Source organism: Mobula birostris, chromosome 27, assembly GCF_030028105.1.
Source record: "Mobula birostris isolate sMobBir1 chromosome 27, sMobBir1.hap1, whole genome shotgun sequence".
In the NCBI taxonomy this organism is placed as follows: Eukaryota; Metazoa; Chordata; class Chondrichthyes; order Myliobatiformes; family Myliobatidae; genus Mobula; species Mobula birostris.
The window spans coordinates 37,364,760-37,376,850 of record NC_092396.1 but is presented as its reverse complement, the minus strand read 5'-3'; positions in this window follow the sequence as shown (position 1 = coordinate 37,376,850).

Here is a 12,091-nt window from a genome sequence, read left to right as displayed (position 1 = left end):
GCTCGGTGCACATGGTGCGGATTTGCAAACTTGTTCAAGGACATTCCAAATCTCCTCAAACTCCTCATGCAGTAAGCCCATTGGGAATATCGGAACTGAGTCTAGATTGTTGCTTTCATTGTGGTTTTCCTTGTAGTTTTAGCTTTCTTTACATGTACTAAGATGTTTGGACAATGGCATCCGTCTGTCTTGAAAGACAATGGAATGTGTGTTATGGGTCAGTTTGTAGTAGAGTGACAGCCTGTAGCACCCGATTCCTACGCCAATTGGTGAGGGCTTATAACTTGTAACTGCTGCCTCCCGTGTTGGTTCTGTCACTGCAGACGGCGGGCACTAGACTTACCTCTCCAGGGCAGAAGCCTGGGCAGAAGGTATGGAGATCCTGGGATGCCCAGTTGTCAAGAACCCCCTCTTGGCCTCACCAGTGTAGTCCAGAGGAAAGCGAAGCGATACGTTTGGCACCAGCTTGGCTGCAGGAGCGGCTGGATGGATGTTCAGTGACGTACAGCCATGTTAGGGGCTCCACTCCGGGTTTTCTGTCAGGGTTCACTCCCATAACCTTCGTCCATCCTGAGGCTGCCCACAAGGCAGTGGGGCTATCTACCCATAGCTGGCGTCCTGGTTCATGATGTTTGTGTAATCACGTGTTTATGCATAGACTTTTAGTAACTTGTTAGATATTTGGTTCTGTACTTCTGCTGTGTCTTTGTCTGCAAAGCCGAAGTGTGACTGTTGAACTGGTTTCATATCTAAACTGCCCCAGGCTGATTTGTAGTTTAAAAGGAAACCATGTGCTCATGTTCCTTTCTTACAGACCACGCCACCACCACCACTACCAAGTTTAGGAACAGTTATAATGCCCGCACGAAAATGAATCCTAGGGTGCTATACAGTGACATATATGTGCTGTGACAATGAATTTAGGTTGAACTCTTTTGAACTTTACATCTAGTTGCAGCCACTTTCAGTTTGTTGCAGTTACAGCTCTTTCTTATCTTTTTGCCTTGCTTGCTGGTGCAGGCTGCCCTTGTCTAGCCTATGTTATGATGAACATTTAATAGAATGGCTATAACCATAAGATATGCACCTTACTGTTGAACTCTGAAGACCCTTCTGTATAACATCATCTCCAGACCGAAAGGAAAGGTGATCAAATACCTGTAGAAAGAAATGTTTCACGTGTGTTTTAAGGGAGAAGCAAATGGATGTTGTCTGGAGAAAAATCCAACGATCTGGAGCTAGATAACTGAAGATGGCTCCAAATTGATAAAGTGAACGAAACTTCCTGAGGCCAGAAATGGAGGAAATTTCTTCCATATGGTTGGCAGATGAAAGAGTGAGGGAGGGACCAGGCCATACACAGATTTGAAAACCAAGATGCAAATATTAAAGCTATTTCTGATCTTGGAGTAAGTGATCGCCAATGTGCACAGCATGGTATGCAATGTTGGAGGTATGATTACTCCAGAATACTCAAAGTAATAACAGCAGCAGTCAAAAACAATCCAGAATTCTTTATGCACCATGAAAAATAAAATGTTTCCTAAAACCCATTTGATAAAGAAAATTGTGATTTATTTAGTTGCAAAATTCTTTTGCAGGACCAACTGTAACTTCGGTCTTCTGAGACTTCTAAAGGTCAAAGGTGCATCGAATTTACTTCAGTGTGTCTGAATGTACAGAGCATCAACGTTCAATGATATGATCTGAGCCAAAAGAAAGGCAGAAGCTGATATAAAAAAAACAGCTTAATTGGCTGTAATTTTCAAAGTTCAGATTTAATGCTTTCATTTGTGCAATGAAACACAATATTAACTGCATAAATGTCAATAATAGTGACATTTACTAAATAGTGCCAACCTAACTAAATCATCATTATGTTCATGAAGACAGCACCTGGGTAGACTTCAAACACTCTCTATCATCCTTAAGCTTCATATCAGGAATGACTCAACACAGGAGTACAAAACACTTAATAGGATGAATATCATTCAGGAGGGAGCACCTTACTCATTTGGAACCTCCTGTACCTCTGATACATTGTACAATTTACTCCAACATCTCATCAAAATTTCTACAGTAGTGGCTCATTACTGCACATTGTTCACCATAGAGAACAGAAACAACAAAGCCACTATCAACAAGTCATCACATTCTGAGTTTTCTTCTCAGCCACATATCCTGATGCATCAGATTCACTTGGTCAACCTCCTACCCAAATCCATCGTGAGACAATGTCAGCACAGCTCAGTCATAAACATCGTCAGTGAATGTACGGACCTGCATGCTGCCCTCAACTTGAGACATGGACAACTGAAGTACAGTAGCTGGTTTGTATTTCAATGTAATCACTTGGAGTTAAATGCAGATTGTTGGTAGGTATGGTGAAAGCTTCTTTGGTTTCCTGCCTAGTCATACAATGCAGCAAAAGGAGCTTGAGGCCAACTGGTCCATGATGGCCAAGATCCCCATTTAATCTAGTTCCATTTACCTGTGACCCACATCCCTCTAAACATTTCCTGTCCGTCCCACCTCTCCAAGTAGCTATTAAATGTTGTTAATAGGTAAAAAGAGTTTAGACCTTCTCTATCTTGTCCTTAGTAGGCATGAACTCCCAGTGTTTTCAGATATAATTTACCTCCTCTCACTGGTTAATATAAAAGCTGCCAGTCTGGATCCTGCTGAGTGCTGGCTGGCTGCCCAGCTGATACCCACTGGCATGCAGCAGTGTGGTCTGGGCTCCCATACCTGTACATTAAACTGTGAAGCATAGACTGTGCCGGGAGTTCGATACCACCCCTCATCCTCACACTCACCTTTGAATGAGGTTACCAAACTAAACTAAAAAAGAGAAGTAAGATAATACTTTTATTACAAAAGCTCTGTGTTTGTGTGTGTGTGTATGTTTGAAATAATTAGCTGCAGTTTAATTAAGTATTATAAATTTTTTTATACTTTTAAAACTTCATTTCAGTTTTCATTATTAAAATCAATGTCATACCTGCTACAAATGTCTCCCATTATCAGAATAAATAAAGGCATCCGTTAGTCTTGCGAGACCATGGATCTGCACCTGGAAAGTCTTCACTCTCCAGGGCGCAGGCCTGGGCAAGGTTGTATGGAAGACCAGCAGTTGCCCATGCTGCAAGTCTCCCCTCTCCACGACACCGATGTTGTCCAAGGGAAGGGCATTAGGACCCATAGAGCTTGGCAGCAGTGTCATCATAGAGCAATGTGTGATTAAGTGCCTTGCTCAAGGACACAACACGTTGCCTCGGCTGGGGCTCGAACTCACGACTTTCAGGTCGCTAGTCCAATGCCTTAACCACTTGACCACGTGCTCACGATTATCAGAGTGAAAATGTGGATTTGAGTCTGGGACAGTATCAGCTGTCAAAGGCTATTGGCATGGTGATGGGTTGGGACCTTGTGATGTGTCAAGTAGAGAGGTAGTGGTCTGGTTGCCACTTAGTGTCCTCTCTGAGGGACGACTGCAGAGATGACATCTCAATACTGTTGGCTGTGAAAGGATAGTGAGGTCACAGGGTTAGCATGGTGATTAAGGCAGGCCATTCATCATATTTATTGGTCCATTGTGAGCCATTCTTTTAATATATACCCAGCTTCAAGCATTGTAAAGTGAATACCCTCAGGAACTCCAACAGATTAGATATACCATAGCTCACTGTGGGAAATCTGTTCATTCAAGTGTTCATCATCAACTCTCATTTCAGCTCCTCATTGCACTCAATATGATCAATAATTATCCAAGGCTGTGAACATCAAAAAACACTTGTTAAACAATTTTATAAAGCACTTTAAATCCAACTCAGTGTCCCAAGGCACCAAAGGAGAGTTATCAAATAAGAATTGAGACCAATCTAGACAAGGGAAGATTGTCAAATGTTTTGGCAAAGAGGTAAGGTTGTCTGAAAGGGCATTCCTTTAAACTTAACTGCATCACTGAATCTAAATCACTGCATCACTGAATCACTGTGTAGAATCTAAAACTAGTGAATTAAAAGTGCATGGAGTTATTAACATAAATTACACCTTACATTCCAAAAATTTACTCATTTTTGAAGGTTCAAAGGTTCAAAAGTTAATTTATTATCAAAGTATACAACTCTGAAATTCTTCTTCTCCAGATAGTCACAAAACCAAGAAAGAAAAGAACTGCAGCACAATCATCAACCCCCGCCCCCTTCCCCAAATCTCTCCTCCCTCCACAAAAAAAAATGAACAAAAACAGAACAGGCAAATTGACCCTCAACTAGGCCCTCCCACAACACAAAAAAAACCAAGAAAGATTAGGTAACAAATAATGAATATAAGACTGAAAAAAAAGTGTATAGTCCAAGACAATATCTGAAACACAGAAAACCTGGGCAACATTCTCTGGGTACAGCAGCAGGCCTTTCCTCTTTGTAGCAGAGCAATCTCACCAGCGATAAAAGGGCAGACTCCCTTCTCCGTTCTGAATGTGCTGAATTTTCGAGGTTTACTATCTATTTTTTCTTAAAATAAGGGACCGAATCTATGAGAAGTAAGAAGGAAAGGATTACATTCCAGGGGACAGAAGAGCAAAGTCTGCAGGGATGGAAAGAGAAGCCAATGCTGATGACTTGTCATGTAAGAATGGAAGTGGGACTGTTCCACTCAGTTAGGTGACAGTGGAGAGGCTTTGGACATGGATGGTGTGAAGGCAATAGATAAGCGGAAAAGGATATGGAGGGATAACTTATTTTTGCTGAAATTACAGATCCCTCAACAATTTCTGAAACATGATTATACAGCATTTAAACATAGTCTGGAAGAGAACTGAATACTCCCTATGTGAGTATGGGCCAGCATTCTGTATACAGAGCTGTAGTTATACAACTGATGGCTCCCTGATTTATTTGCAAAACCAGCAGTCTCTAACGTTCTTGTTCCTGATCACTGGAGAATGCAGTGAAATGAATCCATGATGATATTGAGTGTACCTTATGATGGATATCCACTTTCCAGGGCCCAAGAGGCATAATGCTAACCTCAGTTTTCTAACACAGCAGCATGACCGTTTCCAAAGGGTCAGAGTTGTTTGTGACAAAGTTAAACTTCTAACCAACATTCCTTGCTCAGTGTCTTATTGTAAACAAAAACAAGTCTTCGATCCTTAATGTAAATTGCAAGCAATAAGCTGTCTGGACAGGTTGCAAACGAACAGTACTGCCTACAGAGCACAGGCTGCTAGCCCATAGCAGGTGACTGGCTCTTCAAGAGGTATACAGTAGTTTATAAAGTGAAGTGACCATGAGATGTTCTGGTCTGCATCAGCTAAATGTAAGCGAATGGAGTTATGTTAATTGGCCAATATCAACCTAGGAAACAAAGCTAAGTAATTTGCATCATTTTTTGAGTTCAAAGAAACTTGCAGACTGGACTTAATTTGTCACTTAGCACCTCAAACATGGTCAAGTTCAAGTTGCTGTCTATTGTCACTCAAACCTACATATGTATATAGCTAAGCAAAACAACGTTCCTCTGGGACCGAAGTGCAAAACACAGCACAGATATCAATATAGCAGGTTAAATAATAATAACACCATAATTAAAGTGTCTTGTAAAAGTATTCAGCCCCAACCCTTTGCTCACATAAATGAGTATTAAATTCAGGGATTTTGATCAATTTATCTGAAAATTTTGATCTGTGAATCCCATGCTCATTTTTCAGAGCAGAGCCCCCAAAAACAGAGAATATTGTGAAGTATGAAAAAGTAAAAAATCAAAAACTAAACTGTCCGCAGTTCAAAAGTATTCATCCCCCTTTGCTCAGTACTTAGTCGAACTACCTTTTGCATCTATTACAAATTATTTTAGATTAGTCTCTATCAGCTTTGCACAAAGTGTTGGAGCAAGGTTTGCCTGCTCCTCCTTGCAAAGTTGCTCAAGCTGTGCCAGGTGAGTTGGAGAGTGATGGTGGACGGCAATCTTGAGGTCTTGCCAGAGAAGTTCGATTGGGTTAAGATCATGGCTCACACTGGGTCACTCAAGGACATCATTTTTTCCTTTCTTTTGAAGCTACTCCATGGTTGGTCTGGCAGTGTGTTTTGTGTTGTTGTCCTACTGAAGACAAACTTTCTCCCAGTTTAAGCTTTCTGGAAGAAGCTAGCAGGTTTTTATCCAGGATTTCTGTCACAATATGCGTTGATAGATGACTAAACCCAGGTGCGGAGGATTGACAGACTCCCATGTAGGGACAGATACAAGAGTCTATTCGTAGGAATTCCAAAAGGACGTTGGTGGCTTGACCAAATGACACCGTGAGCCAAATCATTCTCAAAATACAAGGACTATAAGTGCTAATCAGGAGTCTGCTTGAAATGATCACAGTACATGGAAGACCTGTGCCAGTCAAAATAAATTTGACAAGATTAACCAAAGAAATCACAAAGCCTTTACGACTCTAGTTAAGACAACAAGGTGCACATGCCTGTAGGGCTCAAGACAATCTCTCTGTATTTAGCAACAATCTTCCCATCAATCCTGACCAAATTCCCAATCCCTGCTGCTGAAATACATCCCCTAAGCATGATGCTACCTCCACCATACTTTGCAGAAGTGATGGTGTTACCTGGCTGATGGCCAGCATTATATTTGTGCCACAAGTACTGCTTGATGTTGCAGCTGAAATGTTCCACTCCAGTCTCATCTGACCACATGCCCTTTATCCACATCTTTATAGTATCTTCTATGTGATGCTTTGCAAATTCTTTACCAGGGCTTTTTCCTTGCCACTCTTCCATAAATAAAACTTAGTGTAGTAATTACAAAGGAAATGAATAATTTTTTAACCTCACAATTTTGGTTCTTAATTTTCTGTAAATTTTTGACTGGTTTTGGAATTTTTCTTTTGATTTGATGCGAGTCACAATATTTTGTGGATTAGCTCAAAAGTTCCCACTTCAATATATCTTACATTTAGAAAATGAGATGCAAAATATAAAAATAGCTGTGAGGGCTGAATACATTTTCAAGGCTCTGTAACAGATAATAAAAACGTTCTGTAGATGTACATAAAGTGCATATACAACATATGATTAAATATACAGCATATGATGTTACTGATGTTGACATAAATAATGTGTACTGAGTGGTAGCAGGGTGTCCAGAAGTCTCACAGCCCGGTGGAAGAAGCTGTTACCCAACCTAACAGTCCTTGTTCTTATACTGTGGTACCTTCAGCTTGATGGCAGGAAATCAAAGAGGTTTTGGGATGAATGGGAAAGGTACTTGACAATGCTGAGACTTCTGCAAACACAGCACTACTGGTATATGTCCTGAACAGGGTGAAAGAGGCACAAATGATTCTCAGCAGTCCTCACAATCTCTTGCATGGTCTTGCATGTTCATGGAAGCTTTTAGACCATCTGTTTGAATTGCTCTGTCCCAGCAAAAGTATCTGAAAAAAATCACATACAAATAATGTCAACCAGTAGCAGAACAGTGTAAATGTTAGAAGCATTAGATATTATTAGGAATGACAGGGAGAATGACAGAAAGACATGATGGTGGACAAAAGAACTAGAATTCTTTCTTCAAGCTTTGATTTTTGCAAAGGATGAGTCATTTCTCTGCAACTTGATGGTGTGTTCTTTTAGTTCATATGAATTGTACTGGGTTTGCAAATCCTTCATAGGTTATAAACCTTTTGAAATTCAGAAATCTTTTATTAATCCGAAATCTGTGAGTTTTAACCGTATGTTAAGAATTACTTCTCTAAATTTAAATGTGCAAATTTAAAATAAAGTAAACTGTGTTTAATCTACGTTGTTTGCTGGAAGTATCTTCTCCTTTGTAGGGAGGTGGACCCACCACTCAAATAATGGGTATTGGCAGCTAGACCTTAGCATAGAGACCAGATAGGGAAATAAGCTAGTCTTTGAAGAGTAGGGTGATACAGTTTAACCTTGCTAGAGTGAAGTTACCTGGAGATAGCTAGAAGAGATGAGGCTTAAAATCTCCTTTTGACTTTAGGGCATTGTTGGCAGTGAACCCAGTACCATCACACCCATTCTAGAGTCTTAAACTTTAACCAAGAACTTAAGTCTAATAGTTATCATCCCCTAACTTTATGGGGAATATGCTCTATCAACCTGTCAGCCTGCAGAATGGTGTGGCAGCTGATGTTTGACTCCATTTCGCCGATTAAAGCATCCATTCACTGATTGAAGCGACGAGGGAGATTGAAGCTTTGAGGTGAGTGCTGGCTGCCTGTCTGTCAATCGCCCTGTACCAGAGAAGAGAGAGCATGCTGCTGTGCCCAAAGAGTGTTGCCCAGGCTTTCTCCATCTTGGATATGGATTTGGACTATAGGTGTTTCTTCAGTCTCATAATTTTTTTTATATTCTGTGTTTTTCACCCTATCTTTCTTGTTTTTTGTGCAGAAAGGGGATGGTGGGAGGGCAGTCAATGTGCTTGTTCTGTTTTGTTCATTTTTTTGTGTGGGGGGAGGATTTGGGGATTGAGGTGCCTGTTCCATTTTTATTTGTTTTTCTTTTTGTGAGCAGGGATTTGGGGGTTGATGATTGTGCTACCTTTCTTTTCTTTCTTGGTTTCCTGGCTATCCGGAGAAGAAGAATTTCAGAGTTGTATAATACCTTGATAATAAACCTTTGAACCTTTAAATCAAAGACTAATGTAACACTCTGTAAGGTTTCACTGCAATATAATAGCTTCTATGTAATGTTTCACTGCTAATGTAAAGGTTTTTCTGTAGCAGCAGTGTTTGGGTTATGACTGGAGATAACGGGGGCTTTGGACTATGTGCCATCCAATGAGAGGTGTATTGTTTCTTCTTGTGTACCTGAGAGAAGAAATTTGCGGTCTTTTGTCAGCAAGAGATGAAGATAGAAGACGCGAGTGGAGAGAGCTGGTAGACTGCAGGACTGTTTCAATTAAAATACTTTGAGTTACCAAAGCAGATTAAACACAGTTATTTCACTTTAAGTGGAACATATTCATTTTAAAGGATAATTCTAACAGAGATTATAACTCTATATGAAGAATTTCCAACTCCATGTACAAACTAGAAAACTGTACCAATAAGTTGTAAACAAACATATCACCTGTCACAAAAAGAAGACTTTGGGAAGAGATCCTTCTCAGCTTAAAGCTGAGGAATGGACTCTGTGACTTCACCTCAGTAATTCCTCCACACACTTCGTCACAGTGAGCGCTGGCAACAACCGAACCCAGGAGCAGATGAATGAAAGATTCCCATGCAGAGATGAAAACAGAAAGTTTATACATAGGAATTCCAACAGAACATCAGTGACTCAATTGAGTGACATCCCGAGACATATCATTCTCAAAACTAGGACCCCACAATAAGTATAAACCAGGAGTCTGCTTTAAATAATCATGGAATGTGGAAAACTCATGCCAGTCGAAATGAACTTAACAAGGTTAAACAAAAAGTTCTATGGCACACCACACTGGCCTGCAGGGCTCATAGCAATACCTCCCTCCCTAAGGCTGGCACCAGATGACCCACGGAAGGCTGATGTTCTCAAGACAGTGCTGGTATACTCGAGAATGACCTTATGCTCTTGAGACAGGGCAGGGAAAATTGGGAAAATGGAATATAACTCAGAAACAGGGAATACCATGGGAGGCCTAGTGAAACTCGTTGACCAAGAGAACCTTGGAGAAAGTCTTGAATGTAGACTGGAAAAGCTTGGAAAATGAGCACGGAGTGTAGGCTCTGGACATGCACCTATGATAGATAGCACCCTCACTTCCAGCCAACGGATGTGCAAAATGCAGTTGAGCCTCCATTGTGTCCTTTGATCGCGGGGTCATGGTGAGCGCTGGCAATGACAGAACTCATGTGCTAAGAAAGGACAGACTCTCATGCAGAAATGGATCAGGAGTTTATATATAGGGATATCATCAGAGCATCAGTGCCTTGACCAAGCAACACTACGTGATGTATCATTCTCAAAACAAGGACCCTGCCATAAGTGCTATTCGGGAGTCTGTATTAAATAATCACAGAATGCGGAAAACCCATGCCAGTCTAAATAAACTTACATAAATAAATAAATAAACTTAAATAAATGACCTCGCCTGCAAGTGATATTTTCACAACTGCATTGATTAAGTCAGGACAGCAGAAGCCTTAGGTGAACAGATGCTGTTGTTTCTTCTGATCAGGTTGCAGTGTTAGTGAAGTCAACAGTAGACTTATTAACAAAATGCTGGAGGAACTCAGCAGATCAGGCAGCAAGTACGGAGAGAATTAAGCAATTGACATTTTGGATTAAGACCTTCATCAGATCCTGCCCAGTCTTGTTGCCCTACATAGATGTTGCTTGACTTGCTGAGTTCCTCAAGATCTCCAGCCATCTGCAGAAACTGGCCCCTGGATAGTGAATGTCTGTCACAATGTATGATTGCAGGTTATCACAGGTTTTTCAGTATAACAATAGAGCCTGACTGAGAGGCTTCCTGCTGGCTGGTTTGAGGGCTTTCCAGTAGAATGTACTGTCATGAGCCCTGTGACACCTGTGGCTTGTCAGAGAGCTTCTTGGGTTCCTGAGCATCTGTATTTCCTAATTGCTATTTTAACTAGAGCCATTAAGCCCTTGTGCTTTTGGTTTAATCTGGTCAAGTTAATTGTGACTGGCACATGATTATGGCACATGCCTCATTCAATGATTATTTAAAGAGGACTCTCATTTGGTGCCTCAGCAGAGTCATTGTGTTGGAGAGAATGCATTGTCTTGTGGTTTTGCTCCCCAGAGTCTCTCTTAGTATTCCCATGTCTACCCTCCTGCTTCTGCCTCTTCCTGGGAAATCTGCTGCCCTCCACTCTTAGGTCAAGTCATTAGTCTTCCATCCTGCACTCCTAGGCTTGAGTGCTTCCTGAGACTGACAGACTGCTGTTCCTCTTCACGTGGGACCTGCCTTGTTCTCTGAGAGCACACTGTGACCGCTAAACAAGATGACATAGAGAGCGGCTGATATCTGGAATGTGCTGCCAAAGGCGGTGGAGCATTCAAATGTGATCACCACATTTAAGAGGCATTTCAAGTCACTTAAAAAGACGAAGCAGAGGAGGATACACATCAAATAAAGTACAGTGAGGTACAGACACTGAAAAAAATTGCTTGCAGAAACATCCTGGACACGTAAGTTCAGGCAACGCACGGAAAATGAATATAAATAAATTGTACATAAGTTATATGTGGCTCTGAAAGAAAAAAAACTGGGCAAAACAAGGAAATAAACAAATATTATACATTTATATAACAGTCAATACAAACTTATACAGACAACTGGGATCAATGCAAATGGGCACAAAGATCAACAGATGTAATAGACTGAAGGGTCTGTTTCTGTGCTGTATGGCTTCTTGACTCTCAGCTCTATAATCATTTCCCATTAAATTGACACCTAACAAAAAGATGGATGCTCAGACACAGAAAATGCACCAACATTTTGAGGGGCACAGAAAGCGAAGATGGTTTTGTAGAGCATCAGAGGCAAAAAATGGTTAAATTTTCCTTCAGAATGCTTCCTAATCTTTGTAGAATTCACAACGTTGCAAGTTCTCTTGAAGCTGCAAATATGAAAACAGAAATATTACACTTTGGTAACTCATTATTGTAGAATGAGTCACAGTAGCATCCAGGAAAACTCACTTCAACAGCACAAATTATATAAAACACTTTATTTTTCATCAGGGAAATTAGTTGAAATATACCTGTGTATATACGTGATAGATGTGTATTTGAAAATGTGTATGTGTAAGGGAATGCTTGTGCATGTAAAAGTGACAGTGTATGCGTGTGCATGTGTGTGTGTATACACCAGTGAATTTGTGAATGAGATTGTATGAATGATAATGATTGCATATATGTATGTATACAAGCTTATATTTGACAGTTGGTGTGTGAAAGTGAGTGTGTGTATGAAAATGTGTTTCTGCATTATCACACAATATTTAAAGATGTTTATTGCAAGCTGGTTGGAGCTGTTGGAAAGGTTTTAAACCAATTTGGCAGAGGCCTGGGAACCAGCGTGACAGGGCTGAAGATGGGGC